The sequence below is a fragment of the Haemaphysalis longicornis genome, unplaced genomic scaffold (genome assembly GCF_048455015.1).
Source record: "Haemaphysalis longicornis isolate Haplotype H1 unplaced genomic scaffold, Haemaphysalis longicornis Haplotype H1 scaffold_13, whole genome shotgun sequence".
In the NCBI taxonomy this organism is placed as follows: domain Eukaryota; kingdom Metazoa; phylum Arthropoda; class Arachnida; order Ixodida; family Ixodidae; genus Haemaphysalis; species Haemaphysalis longicornis.
Window position 1 is genome coordinate 1,599,817 of NW_027526233.1, and position 23,724 is coordinate 1,623,540.

A 23,724-nucleotide genomic window follows, 5' to 3' on the forward strand; every position below is an offset into this window, starting at 1 on the left:
GTGGGGGAGCGCACCTTCGGGGATTTCTTAGAGCCTAGAGCGGTATTACGAAAAGTTCGCGCTGAGATTCACAGCGGGTAAGGGAGGTTTTATAGCACACAACACACGCAAGAAAAGAAATTGTTGTCATTTACTTAACCTTCCTACGTGATCGGCACCTTTAAATTCGCCATGAAGGCATGCGAACAAGTCCTCACAGTGAGGTTGAGCACTCAAGGTTGTTTAGGTCATTGCGGCAACATCAACGACAGGAATAACGTAATCAAACGGCACTATAAATTGTATGTCACTGTTGTTGATATCTCGGCTCAATTGGAAGCCTCACTGTGTCGAGACTCGAGTGCCCCGACTAAGTTTCCCACTTCTTCTCGCCACTGGTGCTTGAAACAGGCGAAATCGTCACAGGTGATCGCTAAGGCAGCCGGAAAGGGCTGGGTGGAAAACATTTTCTGTCTAAGAAAATTTTGGCTAATTTGACGCAATGTAACTCGCAAAAACACTATTATCACGCCGAAATTACGCCGAAATCACGCAAAGGTCTAACTTACCTTGGCGGGCCCTCATAATACCGTTCGGGCAGGTATTATCAGGGCTATATGTATTTTTTTTGCTAATTGCTGCATTAAAAACGACCTTTTAGGCCGCAGTGACGATAAACAACTGGCCTAAATTGTTTCCGGGGCTCTTTCTCCAAGGGTGGCACGCACAATTTTGCTCGGCGCACTTCAGAAGTAATTATTTTGTTATGTTCCCACTTTACAGACGAACTTGGCGGTGTGTTGCACTCGGAGCCAGGATTATACTGAACTCAGAAGGAGATCACGACCTAGTAAAATTAAATGCGACTTCTTGTGCGAGCTGGTGATCTATTTGTGAAAAAAATTGCCCGTATATCTGCTCGTTTCGTCGCAAATGTCGACAAAAGACGATAGTCTTGGCCACATTTGCCAAGTAAATGCCTTCCTTCGCTTTCCCGCTCACCTCTCATGCTGTTCCTCTTCCGTCGCGCTCCTCTCAAGGTAAACTCGCTAAAGTTTTGCTCGAGTCGATTTAATTTTACCGCTTTCCACTCTTTCAGGCCGGGTGCCTCGATGCCGTAAGGCGGAGAGGCGCGTGAGAGGCGCCCTATACTTCAATGCTTATAGTAACGCGTTTCCCTAGTCCACCTGCGTTCCAAGCAAAACGTGGAGCCTATCTAGTGGAACCTTTCGTAACTGTTGCCGCTTGATGTCTTAAAATGCCGCCAGGAGCTATAGTGGCGCGGGCGGCAGCAGGCGGCGGCGGAGTGTTTTTTTTTTTTTTTTTTTTCTGCAGTGGATGTAGTATTTCATTTCGCAAAAATCAAGCATCTGTGATTTTTTATAAAAGAACGTTGCAAATATTCCTGGTGTATTATTTTGTTGTCTTATAATTGCGTAATGTGTTGTTGTTGTTCAACAATGTTGACAAGTATGAACATTACACCGGACTTAGACGGGCAGATTTAGCTGTGACTATATTTAGCAGGCCTTGTGTTACTTTGGCCGGGTGGCTGAATTGGGTCACAGACAAAGAGACATACAGACAGACCAAAATTTCTGGGTTTAAGTAGCCCAAGAAAGACTATCGTCTATAAAAGCGCTCGGAGGGATGAAGGGCAAAGCATTAGACGTAACACGGGTATAGGGCATTTGGCCGTCCATTGCAAAGATGGTGCGTGTCCGCCGAAATGTAGGACACAATTTGATAAGACTAGCTCGGCAGGTCGACATAAAGTACCGGTAACTATAGAAGTCGTCGAGACCCAGCACATAGTTTCATTGAATGACAAGTGCGTTAGCACTGCATCCGTACCATTGACAGAAAAAAAGCTACAATTTTTACCACGGCCGCATGCTTTGTCTCACACGTGCGTCCCTGTACAGCGACCGTTTCAAATGTCACCCTTCTTCACCCAGTGCCTTTATATTTCATATTTCATGTTGTTTGCTCCTTTGCCTCGACCCTCTTCCGTTTGCTGTGTTCCTGTAGAAAATCGGGCAAATCGCCGGGGAAATAAATGAGCTGCTAGCAGTGCAACGTTCAGTCTACTTGCTTCGCCCTTCGTCCCTCCCAGCGCTTTTTTCGCTAACAACGGAAACTTTGGAATGAAAAAACACCCCGTATCTGCGCGCTTCCCGGCACATGTGGTCGATACACGACTGCCTTGTGCCGCTCCTGCCAGGTAACTGCCTCTCCCGTCTACAAGGCCTACCTCTCACATTTCACCCTTCCTATCTCGGTCCTCTCGTGAAAAACGCCGTGGAGCCTGGCTTTATTCAACCCAATTTTTCAGGGTCCCCACTGCTGGCGCGCTATTCGTTGGGACTAGTGGTTACTCTGTCGTTTTCGCCCCAGTTATAAGCCCAAGGCTGCACCGCGAGCCCTATTTGTATTCTGTAGCTAAACTTTTGTTGCTAGGGATTATGCAGCCAGTCTGTGCTCTGAAGTAGCTGGGGATGTACGAATCAAGATGAGGAAGATGAGAAACGCAGCCTGGACGACTATCGGGATCTTTGGTCTGCCAACTCTCGGCTTCTGTGGTTTACGCAATTACACGAGCCTTTATGTCTGCTTCCTCTTAATATCTTGCTGTAGGTGCGGGTTCCCACGTACTTCTGCGCATAGACAGGCTGATAACCCCTCGGAACAATATTGTTTTGAACGCGTTTTTCTTTGCTTAGCAAAAATTACGCACACGTTTATTTTTAATCGAGAATACTGCATTGTTTGAGTTGTTCACTTATTCTGCCGCAAATACAGATATCCCTCCTAATTCGAACCCGAATACCTCGAAGTATCAGTTAAGTCGAAGCTTTTTCTCGCCGTGTATATACTTAACATAGGCGCCATGTATTTCCCCCCCTTTAACTCTAAACGTTTTTTTCAGGGGGTCATGGATATCTCAAATTGTTGACAGAGAAGACACAAGGTGAAGTCCGCTACGGGCAGCTGATAAGGTCTCCGTTAGAACGCTTAGCTACCAGTTCGCGCGAACGTGGTCATGAAAGGCAAATTTACCGCGAGTAGGCCCTGTACGAGGCCGATGTCTCTGTACATCGCCGCCTACATCGTTGAGATAGCTGTGGCAATGCAGCTGATCATGCGGAACACGAGGAGCCTCGAGAGGTTCCCATGACGGCAGAAACAAGAAACGTACTACGCCTGCTTCGCAGCAAGGCAGAAGACAGCGGTGGCAACCAGCAAACGATGCGATGTGTTGAGCAGCTCGAAAACGCCCGTCCGGGACTAGATGCGAGCGCAAAACAAACGAGCATCCCGAAGTTCTTTCTCCTGCAATAATACGAAATGGATTTTCCTACGGATTGATTTGTTTTTTTACAAAAGTTCCTCGGTGCAATGGAGCCTTTGTTACTAGCATTAGCTCTTATTTCAGTGACCTGGCCACAATTGTTCTGAATTTCCCTAATATCGAGATTTTCAGTAAATGTTACGACTTGGAGTTAACGAGGGATTATTGTATGTCTAGTATTTCGAGAAGTTGCACCTCGTCCCGACAAAGCGTTATCTGTCTTCATCTTTTTTGTGACGCATTTTGTGGCAGGGCCCTCGAGCACACACAGGGGGTTTTATACAAACGAGCAGGATATGGAGGCTGTGGTTTTAAGTCACAGCGATAAAGTTTAACTGGCTCTGGTAGACCTGGACTTAAGGGCTGAAGACCCTAGATCCTCCGTCTTGAACTACGCAAGACTTAAAGTGCACAATACCAGGTACCTGAATGAGAAGTCGCCACCGGGACTACTGGATCCTTGTCGACCGGTCCCATCAATTTTCTGGGCCACACAAAGTTTTTTCTCTCTCGGTTTTCACGAAATGGCTACTGATTCACCAGGACGGTTCATGGGTTGCCGATTCTGCGATTTACGTTCCGCGACTCAACTGCGCTTCTTGCGCTTAACATAATTTGTAAGGTTTTCTTCCCCACTTTTATGTCTGACTCAATGACTCGTTTCCTACATTTTAACGTTTACTTTCACCATCTCCACTTCGCCTGCTATTTTTCCTGGGCCAACTTATCTTGCTCTCTTAACACAGGCACCACTCGTTTGTTGCATACTGTTTTTAAACACCGGGGTACCCTAGTGTTATGCTTCCGACGCGCCCAATCTCGCGCCAAATCATTGCCTGATTCCTTTCTGACTGTTTAGATCAGCGAACACTACTGGAACAAGATTATTACACTTCTCCAACATTTCAGAATTCCATTACGTAACTGGAGAGGACGCCTGTCTTCCTAATTGCTGAAATGCATTTTCATGTCTTCTCATTTATTTTGAATGCTGCGTTCATAGCATCCTCAAGGGTTTTCTGCATGCTACATTTTTGTGTTGTTTACTTGACAGCCGAGATTTTTTCTCCAGTGGTGCTACAACTGGTGGCAAGAGGCGTAAACTTGCCATAGTGTCACCGAGTCGACCTTTCCTCAAAAAAGCACCGTGCGGTTATTTACGTTATTTCACACAGTGCGAGCCAAGCTAATGTGGCTAAAATGCCACCTCTCAATATAGCAATCAGTATTTTAATCCTTTGGAAGAACAGCGAGGAAAACAATGCAACGGTTATGTAAGGCACCCGTACTGCATCCAAAAGTTTTTCCTTTGACATTTGTATTCATATCTGGCGTTCGCGTAAGTTGTCTGCCGCTTTGTTTCTGATATCTTGCTCGTCGCCAAGGGACACTACTGCGTATGAATGCGATACCGTATTGAAACGTAGCCGTAACCGTAGGAGGCTGAAACCGCAGAGGTGCGCATCATTCAGGCTAGGCGAGCGCCTTGCGGGGGAGAGAGAGAGCAAAACTTTTATTAAGCATTTATATGCACGGGGATGGCTTCTTACTCGATAAGTCCAAGCGCCGTCTTTGCACGTTCCGCCCTCTCCGTCAGCATGACCTGGCCGGCGAGGTGTGCAGTGGACAGCGCTGTCTCCCACTGCTCGAGGTTGGGGCTAGGGAAAGGGGGTGGCAAGTCCGGGTTTTGGCTACACCCCCAGACTACGTTGTATAGGGAGCCTGAATTTCCATAGAAAGTCAACAAGGTGCCTGCTAACTGGGGAATTACATATGGAGCCGGACTGGGTGAGGGAACGTGTTAAAGTAAGCGAAGTGTCGAGCCTTGTTTTTTACCTCATTGCGCGCGTGTGAAGAAGGGGGGGGGGGGGGGGGGTTGACTCTCCGTTCATGCCGGTAATGCTAGGAAATGTTACGGTAAGCCACAACACGGAAGTCACTAAGGGTCAAGTTTTCCTTCCAGGGCCTGGTGGGCGAGTGCGCAGGCAGTCGCGTGGGCGAATTCGAAACCCGCGATGGAGGAGTGTGCTGGCGCCCAGACTATTGTGACGTGCAGTTTCGGGTGGGAATGTGCTCAAGATGCGGCATGCTGCCGGAGTCACCGATTCCAAAGAAAATCTCCTGAAGGCGTGCTGTGACTCAGAAATTATCGTCATTGCCTTGGTCTGGGTTATGGAAAGCGCTATGGCCACTTCTGCTTTTGGACGGGTAGTTTTTGGGATGGTTGCACTGGTGAGGCATTTGTCTCTCGATGTTACTACTGCCACCATTGCTCCCTTATGCTTACTGCTTGCTGCGTCGGTTTAAACTGTGAGGGCTCGTGTTCACCGAAAAGACTTCGGCAGGTGGTTGGCTTCAACAAACTGCCCATGGTGCCATACTGGTGCGGTGTCATCCGGCAGCCCCACCAATCCCGGGAACCGGCGCTAAAAGAGACTATCGGTGGTTCTAATCTTGTATAGGGCCGTGTATGTGTGTGCGCGTGTGTGCATTGAGCTTCTAAGGATCGGTGACGGGACCCTTCCGAAAAACGGTTGAGTGCGCCACACGGGGACGGCGTCACCTGGCCAGAGATGAGTCACAATGCAAAGGGAACCTTAGTACCGTCTTGGAGACGCCGCTCAAACACCCCGATAAGAACACCTCCTTTTGTGACAACCTAAGTGGCTCATTACGAACCCGCCGGACACGAGAGGACAGCGGCCATTGACGGAGTGGGAGGAGGAGTGGAAGAACGAAGAATGGTATTAAAAGAGGAGGCCGACCAGAGGGCGAGAGGGAGTCAGATCCAGGCGGTCAAATCGATGGGCAGTCAGATCCTGAGAGATCGAGGGACAGTGATCCGGGGGCGGACGAGACGAGTCGCGAGATGCGTTAGGCCGAAGGCCGAAGGCTTCGGGCCCCGGAGTCTAGCCATCACTCGGGTGCGACGTCTGACGGGAGAGCGACCTGGAGGCTAGGGAGCGGACGAGACGAGACGCAAGAAGCGGTAGGCCGAAGGCAGGGGAGCTTAGGACTCCGGAGTCTAGCCATCGCTCGAGTGCTACGTCTGACCGTCCATCTCCACACTTAAGCCACTGACGTCCAGCCATCGTACGAGACCGAGTCAGCAGCCTCATCGCGGCGGGCCCTTCATTCGACGCCGAGCCGGAGAAGCCTCATCACTGCGCACGCCACCTCTTCGTTCGAGCCCGCGCAGCAGCAGCGCCATCGCGGCGGACCCTGCGTTCAAGCCCGCGCCACCGCGTCGTGACCGCGGCGAACGTCAGACCCTTCCTCCAAACCCGTTCCGCATCACGCCGGGGCAGCCCAGCGACGCCGGGCCGTATGCGAGATGGAGTCAGTTGATCCTATTAAATATTATGTAAAACCTTCCATGTGTCTGTGCCTCCATCTCCTCATGTCCAGTGTGGACCCAGGGTGATGTTAAGAATCCCCACCATCGCAAAACCGTCCCGTCGTCTTTACCGTAATTTTCTCTAAAGCTTCGACCCTGGCCGGTCTCTTGCCCGCATGACGTTCCGGATGCGTATTGCGGGGGTTTGCCCTAAATGTATGCGCTGTCTCATATCTGGCCCAAGAGCTCGGGGTTGCCCTTGAGGCGTCCACTGCCCTTGAGGCGTCCACTGAAGTTTCGTCAAGAGCTTTCGGACTGCAAGTGTGAGTTCGAGTCCTAATTTTTAACTGGAAAGGTGTCCTTCGATTAAGCCGCGGTGTTGTGAAGGCCTAACTTGAGTAGTCGAAGCGCTCATGGGGATTCGCAGTGCTTGTTTGTAGGCTTTCTGTATAATGACGTCGAGCTTCCCCTCTGCGGTTTTGGTCTGAGGGCCACGTAGATAATGCGCGACAGAACAAAGGCCTGGACCAATCTCGCGGTGTCCTCCTCTTCAATCTATCTTTGTCTGTTCGTCGCCCTCTTGTTCCTTGTGACCGCCTGGATATCAAGTCCAAGTATTCGTATCGCCTTTGTAGGACTGATGGGATGGCCTTCCAGTGTGACTTTGATGTCGCCTCTCTCTTTCTTTGTGCTTCATCTGCGTACGACCAGAAGTTCCGATTTTTGCTGAGCGGATGTTAGTCCGCACTCTTTGGCATAATGAGTGACGGTATCAGTTGCCTGTTGGAGTGTACCTTGGAGGCCGGCGATCGAATCTGCATCCGTGCAGATAGTAATATTGTTGGCGTAAAGGCCATGCTTTATGTTCGTGTCGTATCGGTAGCTCTGTCAGCGCTATGTTGAAATGCATGGCGGATAGAACAAACCCCTGAGAGAGAACAAACTTTTATTTTCCGCAGGACCTAAGTCCAGGTCCTAATTTGAAAGTTCATTGCACCGGATCCACGTAGTTCTCCAGAACGCCCGTGCGAATCCGGTGCACGTGCTTGTAGAGAGCTTCCTTGGCAGCCTGGATGTTACTGTCGGCGGGGGAGACAGCCAGAGCTCCCAGGAAGTGATGGAGGCGAGGGATTTGGCAAGAGATGGTGGGGTGCAGCCCCAATATGAATGAGGGATGGATGGGTAGGAAGAACAGGTTGGACAGGAAGGATGGCCAGGGCGCCGATAGATGCGTTCCTCCATAGACCACGTGGTGGACCTGGTAACGTTTGCACAGCAAGAAGTCGCAAACGCCTGTCCGCAGCCCTCTTCCTTGACATTAAGGGTGCCTACGACAATGTCATTCATCAGGCTGTTCTAGATGCCTTGGAGTACTTCGGACTTGGTGGGCGAATTTACCAATGGCTAGAAATCTTCTTGTCCGGAAGATCTTGTTATGTTATGACAGAGGACGGCCCAACATCGCAGCACCTAATTTAACGTGGTGTTCATCAAGGTGGGGTGCTAAGCCCAAAGCTTTTCAATCTAGCGATCATCGGGCTTGTGCCCGCTCTCTCTCCAAAAATGTCTGCGTCTCCATTTATGCCGATGACATTTGCCTCTGGGGTTCGGGTATCAACCGACCACAGCTACGGGCACGACTTCAAAAGGTGGCCAATGTCACGGCATCTTACCTACACAGGCAAGGACTGTGTATCTCGGGTGACAAGTGCGCGCTTGTGGCATTGACCCGCAAGCCCATGTCCCGATATTGCATCAAGATCAATGGGAGGTTGGTTCCCTACTCCAGGCAACATAAATTCATCGGCATTGACATCGACAGAGACATTTCATGGAGCGCACATGTGACTGTCCTTAAGAAGAAACTCGCCGCCATTGCCCACATATTCGGATTTCTTGATGGAAAGACTTGGGGAGCATTGGTAAGGGGAATGATGCAGCTGTACTCCGCACTTTTTTAGGAGTCTTGCGTTACCGCTTGCCCGCAATTTCCAATACCTGCTCCACTAACCTTCGGGTAATACAGAGTATCCAATAACAGGCTCAGCGTACGTGTCTTGGTTTGCCGCGTTGTGCATCAACAGTGGCCACCATTTGCATCGCTCAGGAATACCCAATAGCAACGTATGTGGCCACTGAAACGCTACATCTGTGCATCAGGCTTCTCACGAGGCTGCCATCTCACCATCTGGCGCAGCTCCCTCAGAATCGACAACGATATACGTTTTCAGCAATTGTCACAATGCACAGGCACGGCCGCTGGATGCAAGGCGCACTGACGAGCGTGCGCTGTCATCCAGCGGCCGTGGCACAGGACTGAAATCCCGTCGAGGTACGTTCCTGCGGTTACATCGTCGTTCCCGTTGTGATGTCTGGCGCAGCCTGAGATCCATCTCAGCGTTCCGGGAATCGGCAAAAATTCTGCCTTGCCATACTTGGCCCTTGAACAACTTGCAATGCTGTTACTGCATGAGCGGTACAACGACCGGGAACATGTATACACGAATGGCTCAGTAACGTGATGCAGTTCGGCAGGTGCGTTGGTTGTTCCAGCAGATTTTGCCACAACTCGATTCCGTGTGGCCCATATTACGACCTCGACAGCCACAGAACTCGCAGCCATTCGTGAGGCTCTTCATCACGTTATCGAAGCTACTCCTCAAAACTGGGCTATCTTCTCGGACTCTAAGGCTGCATTACAAAGCTTACGCGCAGCCCTGCGCTACGGCCCCCTCCACCAATTGGTGACAAAGATTAGAGAAAAATACCATCGAGCCATCACAAACGGCCATGGCATTGTATTCCAGTGGCTTCCAGGTCACTGCGGGATCATCGGCAACGTCTTGGCGGGTGCAGCTGCTCGTACAGGCCACGACAGCGAACGCACCATCCTGCTTCCGCTTTCAAGGACTGATGCCACGAGGTCGCTTCGCTCCTTTTCTCGCAGAACCACCTTGAAGCAATGGAACACACCGGACTTTTCGAATGACCATCTCTATGTTCAAGATCCACTTCTTCAGCGCCGTCTTCCGTATGGGTTGTCTCGACGCCAGTCGACTTTACTTTGTAGACTGTGGTTGGGAGTGGCTTTCACGAGAGCCCACTTCCTCATCGGGATGGCCACCATCACCCAATGTGACGCCTGTGGGGCGGAAGAGGCTATAGACCATGTGCTGTGTCGCTGCCCCGAATACTCTTCGGAGAGGAGCGTGCTTTCCACCACGCTCAGAAGATTGGACAATCTACAGACTATCCCAGGTCATCGGTCTCTACCATTGAGTTCACAGAAGGCGGCGAAAGCCCTTCTACGTTTTCTGAGCGAAACGAATTCGCAGGGAAAACTGTAGTGCCCAGAACGGGACTATCGAGTGCGCCTTCCCACTCCTATTCCCTCCTCTTCTCCCGCCCTCTCTTTAGTCCCCTGAACCCCATTCCCCCAGTGCAGGGTACCAAACCGAGATCTACACCTGGTTAACCTCCCGGCTTTTTCGTCCTCTCTCTCTCTCTCTCTCTCTCTCTCTCTCTCTCTCTCTATCTATCTATCTATCTATTCATCTATATATATATATATATATATATATATATATATATATATATATATATATATATATATATAGATATATATATCTCTATCTCTCTCTCTCTCTCTCTCTCTCTATCTATCTATCTATCTATCTATCAATCTATATATATATATATATATATATATATATATATATATATATATATATATATATATATATATATATATCTCTATCTCTCTCTTGTGACGATGCACCATCCCGCGGCTCGTCACTTACATCACTCTCCCTCTCTTCTTGAGGGGAGGAAGGAACAGCCCTGGTTTCCGGAGTAATCATAACGTGTCATTCACCCATGACAACGAGGAGGCGTCATACACGAGCCGCACGCAAGGATAATTCCCTCACTGCTCCCGTTTCGGCAACGTAAATGCTCCCGCGTGGATCTCTGTAACCGGACACTGACCGCGCTATCAGGATAATGACGAAGACGATGATCACAATAACGATGATGGTGATTTGAGCCCCGAGTTTTGCTTTCACTGTTCTGTCTGAAGGTTATTTCATCCGTCAATGACAAATTTAACCAAATTGGGGACTGTTTCTCTCTTCCGAGTTTCTGCTATTAATCCAAAATTGACCCTACTTTTGGCGCCATATTTTTCTTTCAGCACCCCACTTACCCCGAAGACCCCACTTACGCCGAAGAGGCTCAATAGACTTTGCGCAAAAACAACAAACAGAGCAAAAACAACGAAACTCAAGCAAGAGAGTACGAACAGACAGTGCTGCCTGTTCATACTCCATTTTTTGCGCTTCAATATTTTGAGCTTAATTTTGTGTTTAAGTACTGCTTTAGCAAGCAGTACTTGGCTACGTCCTCTTCGTGTTCCTACGGCCGTCGTAACGCAGTACCGGACGCACACCCTAGGCATTTCTTCCTGTATTTCTCAACAAGCAACATCTGCATCTTTGTGGGGGCAGTTTCCTGCCTTTCCTTGTGCCGAGACTCGAATAAAGCTTTGCTATTCTGTGTCTCCCTGGCTTTGTAGGTCAATGCGCTATTGCACCGTTTCATCCGTTCTTTTATTATGGCTCCCTGGATCATATCGAACGACCACCCTTTGGTTGACCGTCGGGCTAGCTTGGGTCTCTGGTTTTCTATATCGCCCCAAATTTGATGTAGTTATACCCCGCGCAATCCCAATCTAGATTCCGGCACTGCCTTTCATCTCTTGTACCAACAAGGCATATTGTTTTTCTGGTGCGTGCTTCCACCCTAAAGCGAGCTTCATGCGTACGGGGTGATCTGTTCCTGCGTCGGGCACCCTCCCACGTATCTTTATACTGCGCCTGCAGTCTATTCCGTAGCCACTCAAGATTCAACCAACGTAGGCCAAGCGTCAGCGTCGGCCTGGCAGGGATGCCCGTCAATGCAATTAACAGGCACAATTTTGTAAGTACCCGGCGAAGTAAGGAAATTCTCTCGTCAATCGCGAAATGACAAAAACATACATCTCGTATAGTCCAGTATAAACGTCCGGTATAAGTACAGAAGACCTCCCCGGCGCAGAATACACTTGGTGAAGTTGTCCTTGAAGCGGAGAATCAGACCCAAGGTGTGGCCGGCATCGAAAAGGGGGCTTGTTTGCCTACTTGCATGTTACCCGGCCTGCTCAGTCGGGAAATACAATTTTGGCCTTCATTGACTAGGCAGTTTTTCTTGAAGGCAACCGCTCCCATAATAAAAATTACCGCATATCTGCACCTTCCGTGGCAAATGTCCACGAAAGACGATAGTCGACTGGCGCCCCTGCCAAGTAAATGCTCCCTTCTCTTTCCCGCTCGCCTATCATGCTGTTCCTCTCCCGTTTAGGTCCCCCCAAAATAGCACGCTAGAGGATTGCTCAACTCAGTTTTAATTTACCGCGTTCCACTGATCCAAGTAGGGTGCCTCGATGCCAGCGCTGCCGTACGGCGGAGACATGCGTGAATCGAGTCACCCTACTGCTACGTTTATAGATCCACGATGCCCTACTGAACGAGCGTTAGAAATGGAACGTGGGGCGCATCTAGTGGAACCTTTGCGTCGCCGTTTGATCTCTTAAATTCCGCCAGGAGCGCGGGCGACGGCTTTCTGCAGTTGATGCAGTATTTCATTTGCTATCGGAGAAAGCAAGCTTCCATCAATTTTTAGTAAAGGAACACTGCAAATATCCCTTATTTATTGATTTTCTGCCTTATATTTGCGTAATGTCTAGTTCTTGTTCAACTACGTTGAGAAGTATGAATGTTGCCACAGGACTTAGACTTAGGCTGTGGGTATATAAGGCTATTGCGCAGCATTTGTTTCACTTTGGCTGGCTGGTTGGCTGGCTTAATCGAGCGAGAGACAGACTAAAATTTTCCCGTCCAAGTATCCCAAGAAACACTATCGTCTTTGAAACCCGCATCGAACGAGCGTTCGATACATTGAGAGAGAGAGAGAGAGAGAGAAATAAACTTTATTGCGATACGTAGTTAGGAGGGGGCGGTGACCGGTAGTTGCAGTTTGCCGGTGACCAAGGCAGCCCGTTCCGTCAGACTTGTTTGCATCTGCGGGTCGGAGCTACCCAGCGCCGCCTCCCATTGCTCGATGGTACGGATTAATGGGAAGGGGTCGTTGTTGCATGCCCACATGGTATGGATGATGGTGTCTTTCAAGCCACATGCGGGGCAGTTGGGGGACTGATACAGTGTGGGATGAATTAGGTGCAGTTTGGCGCGACAGGGCGAAGTGTTTGTTTGAATGAGGCGCCATAAGCGTTCTTCAGAGTGAGAGAGGGTAGGATGAGCCGGCGGGAATATGCGGCGGGCGAGGCGGTAATGCTGAGTTATTTCCCGATAGCTAAGCAAGCTGTCTCGGGCTGATCGGGCTCCGTGTAAGGGTATGAGGCTTGGGCCTGCTCGGACAGTGAGTTCTCGAGCTGCTTTGTTGGCTGCCTCGTTGCCCCCCAGCCCTGTATGGGCAGGAGTCCAGATCAGCTCCACGGGGTCGGTAGGGGGATTTAGAACAAGAATTTGCAGTGCCTGGGGAGAGATGGTACCCCTGGCAAAGTTTTGAATGGCCGTTTTCGAATCAGAGATGATAATTGTGAGGGTTGGCCGTTGCGTTAGTGCTAGGGCGATTGCCGCTTCCTCCGCCGTTGCCGGATGACGGGTGCGTATTGTGAGGGAGGTGAGGGGTGGGGAGGTAGGGCTGAATATTGCTGTGACAGCGTACGCGTCGTGATGTCTATAGTCTGCTGCGTCTACGTAGAGGGTGCTCGGCTTAATGGGATATTTCTCAGTCAAGGCCCGTGCTCGCTGTTCCCTGCGTGCTTTGTTGTGCACTGGGTGCATATTGCGTGGGAGAGGGCGGATGCAGAGGTGCGCATGAATGCTTGGAGGAATGGGGACTTTGGGATCAGTGATTATCGGAGCTCGCAGATTTAATCTATGCATGATCTGTCGACCAGTGGATGTTGTCGATAGGCGCTTAAGTTGATTGAGTTGATGGGCCTCGACTATTTCTTCTGCAGTGTTGTAAACGCCCAGCTGTTCTAATCTGGCAGTGGGAGTGCTTTGGGGTAACTGCAATGCCGTCTTGTATATCCGGCGAATGAGACAATTAATTTTTGCCAACTCTGCTTGAGAGGGATTGAGGTATGGCAGAGAATACGTAATACGGCTTATTACAAACGCCTGTATAAGGCGGATTCTCTCTGCTTCTTTAAGGCCTTTGTTGCGAGCGGAAATTCTGCGTAATATGCCCATGGTTTGAGTTACCTGGGATTTTAATTGAGTTATAAAGCAGGTGTTCGCGCGGTTGCGCTGGAGAGTAAGGCCCAGAATTTTAATGCTAGGCACCTGCAACACTTCCACGTCCCCCACGTGGACTTTTATACTGGGAGGCGTTCTTGAACCCGATTTAGCTGGAAGGAGAAGTAGTTGTGATTTATGTGGGGAGCATTCTAATCCGACCTTGCGAGCTTCGTCAGTGACGATTCGGGCACCCGTTTGTAGGGTGTCTTCGATTTGGCCATCACTGCCCCCTGACGCCCACAGGGTAATATCGTCGGCGTAGATGCTGTGTCGTAAATTGGGAACCTGCGCAAGTTGCCGAGGGATGTTTAGCAAAGCAAGATTGAAAAGAAGTGGTGACAGAACTGCGCCTTGTGGGGTGCCTATAGAGGGAAGAGTTATGGTGTCCGAGGTGATGTCACCAATTTGGATTATTGCCGTTCGAGCCGTTAAGAAGTTTTTGATATAATTGTACGTGCGATGTCCCGGAGCTAGCGATCCCAAGTTGCTAAGTATAGCTAAATGGGATACTCTATCAAATGCTTTAGTGAGGTCTAGTGCGAGTATGGCCACTGCATCGACCTTTGAAGGGGGGATGATTATGTCATGAAGCAATTGGAGATGCACATCTTGCGTGGAGAGTCCTGCCCTAAAGCCAATCATGGTGTTGGGAAGTGCACCTGTTTGATCTATGTGTTTTATTAATCGTGCGTGAATAATGTGTTCCAGCACTTTGCCCATACACGAAGTTAGAGAAATTGGCCGTAGGTGTTCTAGGCTGAGGGGCTTTCCCGGTTTAGGAATAAGGGATATTTTAGCATGTTTCCACGCGGGGGGTAGGCTTCCTGATGACCAGTAATGATTATAGAATCGGTTTAGCGTGGTAATTGAGTTGTCATCGAGGTTTCGTAACATCTTATTGGTCACGCCATCCATACCTGGCGCAGACCCTGGACGGAGACGAGTCAAGGCTGCTCTGACTTCAGCTTCAGTTATATCGAGATCCAACGCGCTATTGTCTGGTCCTCGATAAGGAGGTAAGGGCTCAGGTGAGCCCTGCGCTATGTAGAGGGTTTGGATTTCTTCTATTAGTTCTTGATTGGTGCCTGGGTAGTTTTGAATTATTTGTGTTAGGCGATGGTGATGTGCCGTTTTTGACTGCTTAGGATCGAGCATGTATCGGAGTATGGCCCATGTGCGACGCATGCCAAGATTACCCCGCATTTTGTCACAGAATTCACCCCACTGTGCTTTCGCCAGCTCTGCAGCGTGAGACTCAATCTTTTTACGGAGCTCTGCTATTTTGAGACGAAGACGCCGATTCTGTTTCTGGCGTCGCCATCTGCGTTGCAAGCTTGTGTATGCCTCCCACAAATGGTGTAGGTGTGCGTCCACAGTTTGCGCTGGGATATCCGGGTCTAGTGGTTGGTCGTGCTGTCGTTTGGTTTCGACTATTTGGTTTACCCAGCTGTCCAGTGTTGCGGTATTGATTTCAGCGGGAGTATTTTGCTCGCATGTGCGTCTAAACGCATCCCAGTTGGTGATGTATTGTTGCCTTAGACGTGGTTTCAGGTTGGAAGAGAGGGAGATGTTTAGTTGGACTATGTAATGGTCGCTGCCCAAAGTGTGGGATGTGCAACTCCATTTGGCGTTTTTGATTCTGTGTGTGAATGATAAGTCCGGGGAAGTGTCGTTCTGCGCGCTATTTCCAATTCTCGTGGGGATAGACGGATCGGACTCAATCGTGAGCCGTTGGGTCTGCGCCAGCTCCCATAGGAGGCGACCTTTTCGCGTAATTCTGGTATAACCCCACGCCGTGTGGGGAGCGTTGAAGTCTCCCAGGATGGCTAGAGGGTGGGGACCCGCTGTCTGCGTTGCTAGATTAAAGAGCTGAGAGAAATTGTGTGTATGAGCACGAGGGCTGCTGTATACGTTTAGTATGTATATTCGGGAAGCAGTGCGTTTAGGCGGATATAGCACGACAATATCGTGGGGTATGTCTATGCTGTCGAAATGCATACATTCTGCAGGCATGTTTCTATGCACAAGGGTGGCTGTGAATGGGTTATCGGGACGTTGAAATGTTTGATATCCTAAGAGTTTGACATTAAGGCCTGGTTCTTGAAGAGCAATTACTAAAGGGGTATCCAATGTGTTCGATAGGAGCATTTGTAGGTTTGGCCGTTTTCTGGTGTATCCCCTGCAGTTCCACTGCCAGATTGTAATCATTTCATTGAGCTTGACCATTGAGGAAGGCTAATGATGGGGGTGCGCTATTGGCAGGTGCACCGACGTTGGCAAACTGTTGCATGCAATTGTGCATTTCGGCTCTAAGTTCCTGAATGGTAGCCTGAATTGTGTTCTGATTATTTAAGAGAATTTGGTGGAGTTGAATGTATTCCTGCTTCTGTTCGGCCAGAGCTTGTTTGCAGGCGTCTTCTACAGCGGCTATGCGACCCTCGACATGTATGGGAGATAGAGGGGCAGTCTCATTAGACTCTGCTTGCCTTTTGGTGGTGGTGGACTGGAACTTTCGTGTGCAGCTGCTCCTGTCGGTTCACTTTGCGGGGCAGGTTCCGTTATGCTAGCAGTAGTCTGTTTCTTCAAGGCTGCATTTTCGCGTTTGAGCGCTGCATTCTCCTGGCGTAACAGGGTGATTTCCGCGCGGATCGCTCGAAGCTCTTTGAGAAGGTCAGGATGAGGGGCGGAATGCAGTGTGGGGTGGATGGGAATTTGAAACTGTGGTGAGCTACTGGGAGGCGTGCGCGGGTAGCTCACCTGTTTTCTTTCGGTGTCTTCTTGTTGGGGTAGTTCGCGTTCTGAAGTACCCATGGTTGCATTCCTCTTTCGGGGAGAGACGTCGGTAGGATCCTGATGTGTCTTGCCCGGAAGAGGGGGGAAGGCGTCCTGAGTAGGTACTGCGTTGTGCATTGCCGCCGCCTGTGCGTAGGTGAAGGGAAGGCGACGTGGTTGATAACGTTTTGGGCAGTCCACAGTTCCAGTGAGATGAGGGCCTTCACAGACGATGCACCGAGGTACACATTTGTGGTTCACAGGGGCATTGATGGTTCCGCAGGTGGGACAGCGTGGAGGAGCCTGGGCGTTGGGGCACACGTCTCGGCGATGACCTGGCTGCCAGCATGCCGGGCAAGCTTCGGACTTTCTGCGAAACGGTTTGCAGCGATACGTTGCCGCCCGGTAGCGGATCCAGTAGGGAACTTTGGTGCCATCGAAGAGAATTTGGGCGATATTGGAGGTATTAAGGCGTTTGGCATCCAGTATCCGGAGGTCAGGGTTGAACTGGCAAATACTGTTAAGTACTTGTTCCGGCGTGTCCTCTTCGGGGATATTGAAGATCACCCCGGTTACCGTGTTGGCTGGGGCCGCTACGTGTGTAGAGACCCCATATTGCTGCCCTTTCAGCGTGAGGGAAGCGACCTTCTCGTACGTTCTAGCGCGTTCTTCGGAGGGCGTGCTAACGATGGCAAAGTTGGCTCTTGATTGTATGCGGACCTGGTCGTCGCTACATGGATCAAGGCCCGCGTGCCTTTGAATGGTATCTGCCAACGTGGCTAGAGCAACTGTCGTGAGCGCAAGACCGCCATGCGGGCGAAGGATTATTTTGAAATCATTTTCAGGCAGTGGTTGAGCCGGTGGTTTGCGCCGGGCTGGTCGACGCCGTTGGTGTTGTGGGGAATTGGTAGGAACACGGTTCGCACTTGCCTGCATTGCAGTTTGCTGTGCTTGGAGGGCTTGTTGCTTTCGGCGAACGGTAGCCCAGTCAGGGTGGGCCAGCTCCGCCGGGTCGATGTCTTCTCCTTCGACGATGCTTTCCATTGGGGGGCTTACGCGGAAACTGCAGAAAGCTGCAGTCGGCGTGCCGGCGCTGCCGGCTAAGTTCAAAGGCGCGCTAGGCCTGTTAGGCTTAGCTCACCGGAAAACGTGGCACAGTCTTTGAGAAGCAATATCTCGGCATCCAATGGTCCGAAAGGTCAGCGGTTGGTGTTCAGGGGGTCCGTGCACCTTGCTGTATCCTTTTGGTACCACTCACGTTGTTGTGGGTAACGAATTCCCGCACTTAGAAGCGAAAAACACAGAGCCGACGTGGAACGCATGTGAGCGCCGCGGCCCCCTAGCGGGCGATCCGATACGTTGAGATTGACGTGTTGAGTGGAACCGCAAAATTCCACGTATCATGTAGAACACATAGCCGCGTCTTCTCTACAAACTAGAAATCGGAGATAGGCAACCAAATGCAAAAGTTGTAGACCCGCTCTATGGAAAACATTTTGGCTACAATCCACGCTGTGATTGGACTGCACGGTTGGTCGTTTGTGGTTGCACTGCGAAGCTGTGAGCGACACCCACAAAGATTGCCCATGCGACGTCACAAATTCGCACAGGTGGCTCTACAAATCTACACATGGGTAACCCTGAATGAACTGAATGCGTCCCTACACCCGTCTCTCTTTTAGGGCGCAGCCTTCTGGCAGCCGTTACCTGGGTTATCCGGGGGCGGCCTGGGCGTAACCAAGGGAGTAAATGCATCTCAGAAAAAAAAAACGGAGAATATTGTCTGGCTAAACGTGAGGAGTAGGGCGGCGCGCGCGGGTATGGCGTCATCTCTCTCACTGCCTCCCCCTCACTCTTGTTTCATGCATCCGCGCAAATCAGCGCCTTCCCTTTCCTCCTCCTCCCAAGACTCTCTCCCGCTCGCCGCTAACCCAAACAACGTGAACGCCGTTATCTCATCCATGTTGGGGTTCGCGCTTCACACCAGGGCTTTGAAGGAGCGCAGGTGTTAGACCCGCCGCTGTTCTTGTTGAGTGCACCATCGGTCTCCCCGTCTCCTCGTGTGGGCGTAGCCTAGTCTGTAAGACGACTGGCTCTGGCTCCGTTCCTCTATTGGGGCTATGTTGGGTTTTCAGTTAGCCTGGCGTTTTCTGCTGACGCGGAATTTCCTTGGCTGGTAAGGCATACTGCATCACAGTAAGAAATACAACACTGTACTCCGATATGGCAGACGTAAACAGAAGGGTGGCGATGCACCTATTTTATAGGCTTGGCGCTTCACTAGAAAATGCCAGGCGGCAGGGGTACAAGAAAGGCGGGCCTCACAAAAGGTGGCTGACTGATTCCGGCACGCGCTCGAGCGCAGGATGCCGGTCACGTAACGTCGTCGTCTTCAGTCCATGCCTGCCGCACACGGCCCGTAGCCTCGACGGGAGGATTGCACGGTGCTCAAATTCCGAGCTGTACATGTCCACGAAAGGGGATTGACCTGGTATCAGGCATGCACCCAAGATTTTTTTCAAGGGGGGGGGGGGGGGGGGGGGTGTCAACCCAATGTAACTTTCTACGCAAATGAAGGGGTTGGGGTGAAGGTACCCTCCATTACTAGTGCAAACACGATGAACACCCAGAGTTAATTATAAAGGCGCGTAAACCTGCCAAGAGAAATAAAATTAAGTGTATCCGCTTTTGTTATGCAGGCGAAATGTGAAAACGCCCATGGGTTCCAGATTTCAGCGACGTTAAAGATTCCCAAGTGGTCAAATTACTCATACGGCGTGCCTCATCGCCTCAGTAGCGCGGACCCGTTAAACACCACAATCAATGAATCAATCATCCATCAACCTATTTGTTATGTTCGAGCACCCTTCTTAATTGGCAAAGATCGCCAGCTGCTCGTTTTACGGTCGTTCGTTTTTCTTTTCCCGCCTTTTTGGGACGAGGAGATGAATGGGCAGAGCGGAACGCGACGATGGGGAAGCGTTTTCTTCGTGTAGTCGGGGGGGCGCATGAGGCAGGTTCCGAGAAGTGGCGCGCCTGGCGCTCCCGCTCATTGTTGTAAGGATGCCGGGGACGCTCGAAGTCGGCCCGGCGCCGTGACCGCAGCCTTGAATGGGTACTGCGCCGCCTCGCAGAGCAGCGCTGCAGAGGGTGCAGCCGGAGCGCGCTAGCGACGAGGGTCCAACCGCACGGTGAAACGAAGTGTCAAAGTAATGGCCGGGAGCGAGGGGGTCAAGATTTATAAGTGTGTGTGTCGCTACTGTCTCCGGCGGACGGGTAACTAACTCTGCTGCCTTTGGTTTCAGGAATAGTTAAGAGCTGAAAAGTCAGAATGCCAGACGCGCACTCTGTTCGGCACGTGGCGGCAGTAAATTACGGGTTCTTAAGACCCGGGGACAGCACTGCCGCCTTTGTCCTTTGCTTCCCTGCTCCGGTACGCATTTCGTCAAACGTCCATGTCCAGCCACCCCATAGAGGGCTAGGCTGTAGAACACGGGTTCGCACTCATGGCGCAGCGGGGTTTCCGTGAACCGTCATCTTCGCGGAAGTCGAGTGTCAGACGCGGTAGATTCCGTGCTCAGTCACAGAAAAGCGAAATTTATGACCTTAAAGGCTTCGGCGTGGTAAGAGACACGCGTTCTTCGAAACGGTTTGTTTACCGCTCGACCGGGTTTGTGCCGTTCTATAGTGCTCCATTTTGGTTTGTTTGTTGCTTGAACCCGGGTGGAGAGAGAGCGTTGGGTCACGTGAGTGGGAATGAATGTATCCGTGATTGGGTGTAATTGTGGCCAATGAGTGCTGATTTTGAACCATTTTGGGAGGGATTTTCACTCTTTCTTAAACGCCCACTTTAGAGGCGGGGTTTTTGTGATCAAAAACCGAGTGTTGTGCATTGTTTAGGGTCGGTCAGAGATCAGGAGATCTGAGAGATCAGGTCGATCGAGAGGCGAGGCGAGTCTCGCAGGTTGCGGGCTCGGCTCAATGTTGAGTGGCTAATACATGCCCTGTACATAGTTGTACTGGTAAATAAACTGTAAATATTCCTTGAAAAGTCAGTCGTCTGCTACGTGCCCTCGACCAACGAGCCATCTATCGTCGACTACGACATCGAAGAGCGATCGATCCACATCAACGTCCATCGTCACATCGTCGTCAATGTTCAACTGGTGCCGTGACCAGGATCGGTCGAGATGGCTTTCGGCGGACGACGGGGCGGCTACTTCAAGGAGGGGGCGACATCCCAGTGAGAGGCCCCAGGGAGCGGAGTCTCCACGGCTGCGGCAGAACCCGGGGTTCAGCGAAGGAGAGTCCGAGAGTTCGAGCAGAGCTCGGGACGGGAGAGAGAGTTGCAACGGGAGCGGAGTCTCCGCGGCTGCGGCACCACCCGGCGTCGTCGAACGAGACGTTCGAGCGTTCGAGCTGAGACTCAACGGAGCGACAGATTGGTGCGAGGCTTCGGGAGCGATTCTACGACCGGCCGGCGAGAAGCGAGCGGCAGCACCCGGCGTCATCGAACGAGACGTTCGAGCGTTCGAGCTGAGACTCAACGGAACGACAGATTGGTGCGAGGCTACGGGAGCGACGCTACGACCGGCCGTCGAGAGGCGAGCGGCAGCACCGGCAACGCCACGCGGGACACGGAGGGAACACAGGTGGGCCCTGATTTGTTTCCTCCGGTTTCATGATGGCGCCCACCACACGATCCCAGGAGCAACAGGGGGAAGCCGTAGAGGTTTACGAATCAAATTCTTCTAATCGGACAGATTTGAGCGATCCGTCAATGGTGACAGGGCAACAGGCAGTAGCGAGCGGCGGTACCAGCGACGCCGACAAAATGATCGAGGCACTGAAGCTGCAGATTGAACTTGAAAGATTAAGGCAGCAGAACGGTAGCATGGACAGCGGCAATAGGCCAAATTTGAAAGGATGGGCAGATTCACTACGAGCAGTCCTTGCGCCGATGCCGGAATCCGATGAGCTCGTGCCCGCATGGTTCCGCAGCGCTGAGAACATGATCCGTACTTGGGATATTCCTAATGAGGCTGCAGGATCAATCATTGTCCCGTTCCTAAATGAAAGGAGCCGGGCGCTGATTGCAAACAAGTCAGATGGTCGAAGGCTTTTGTTTGAGGAAGTCCGCGATGTCATTTTAGAGGAACTAAAAATGACTCCCGAAGAATACAAACGCAGGCTCTACGGTTGCAAAAAGGGAAATGAGACGTGGGGCCAGTTTGTTACTAAGCTTGAAGGGCTGCTAGATTACTACTTGCGAAGCCGCAACGTTCGTTCTCTCGAAGAGCTGCGATCTCTGCTCGTAGCAGATCGGGTAAAACAGCTGATGAATGACGAACTACGTTCGTTCATTCTTCAGCATGAAACGAAGGATTGGTTGAAACCAAAGGAGGTTGCATCGCTTGCGGAGAAATTTGAAGACAGCAGGCCGAAGCATCGTTTGGTAAACCAGCGGAGCGGTGACTCGAACGGGGCACGCGAGGGAAGTCAGCGGGAGTTCGCAGACAAAAACAAGAGAGGCGAGTTGAGAAACCCTCCGAAGTGTTTCAGCTGCGGCCGAATTGGTCACATGCAGTGGAGCTGCCCGCAGGAGAGGAGAGGAGAACCGCCTCCGGAGCGACCGAATAAACCGCCTTCTTCGAAACTAACCGCGAGGGCACACTGTGACCCGGGGGGCGTGTTGGAGTGTGGAGTGAGCAAGGGGGTGCAGGTATCTAAGCTGACATGGATCGAGCTAACCTCTGGGAAGACCCCGTTTAGAGCCCTTTTGGACTCTGGGGCAGAGATAACAGTTGTGAGAAGGGACCTCATTCCAGACGCCGTAAGTGAGAAGGGGTCGGGGAAACTAACGATGCGTGGGGCATTTGGGCATGCGGTAGAGGCAGACCTCATGTACGTTCCTTTGAGCTTGAGTACCGGCGAGGGTAGCGTGAACCCGCAGTTGGTAACGCTTTGCGCGGTGACTAACGAGTTGGCGGAAGGGGTGGACGCGATCCTTACACCCGACCTTTACGATGAGCTCAGGCAGGCCAAGAAAGAAGCCGATGATCTAGCCGCTAGGATTGTACAGGCTGAGAAAGACATGGCACAGCGGGAAAGTGTGGGGCACGTGGAAATCACCCTAGAGCCCGAGGAACGCGAGCGCAATGAAGAAAGCGGAGAAATAGCGCAGGTTGCCGCAGTCGACACACTGCCACAGGAGAATGAGTCTGAGGTGAGGAGAGCATTTGTGATAGAGCAAAGGGACGACAGTTCGCTGTCACAAACGTGGGAGCAGGCGCGAACGGGAACACATGGGATGGTGATAGAAGATGGCCTTCTCTTTCACCTGGAGGCGATCGATGGTAGACGGTGTAAGCAGCTTGTTCTGCCGGAGTCGCGCCGCAAGGAAGTACTTGTACTAGCGCATGACAGGCCATGTGGCGGGCATTTCTCGCAAAAGAAAACAAAACAGCGGATCCGGAGCGCGTTTTTCTGGCCGAACCTGGCGGGAGACGTTAAGAAATATTGTCAGTCTTGCCATTCATGCCAGATGTTCTCTAACCGGAGGATAACGGATCGAGTTCCGATAACCCCTTTGACAAGACCGCAAGAACCGTTCGAAGTGGTCTATCTGGACTGTATCGGTCCAATCGAACCGACTTCAGCGCGTGGGCACAGGTATGCCCTGTGCCTTATAGACCTGTGCACCAGGTGGCCCGAGGTTATTCCGCTCCGCTCTTTGACAGCCCAGGCGACGTGCCAGGCGCTCCTTGAAGTGTTTTCACGGTTTGGTACCCCACAGCTGATCTGCTGCGATCAAGGTACAAATTTCACCGCTACACTGACAAGGGAGCTCGCTGAACGTTTGGGAATCAGGATGCGATTTTCGACACCGGAACATCCACAAAGCAATGGCATAGTGGAAA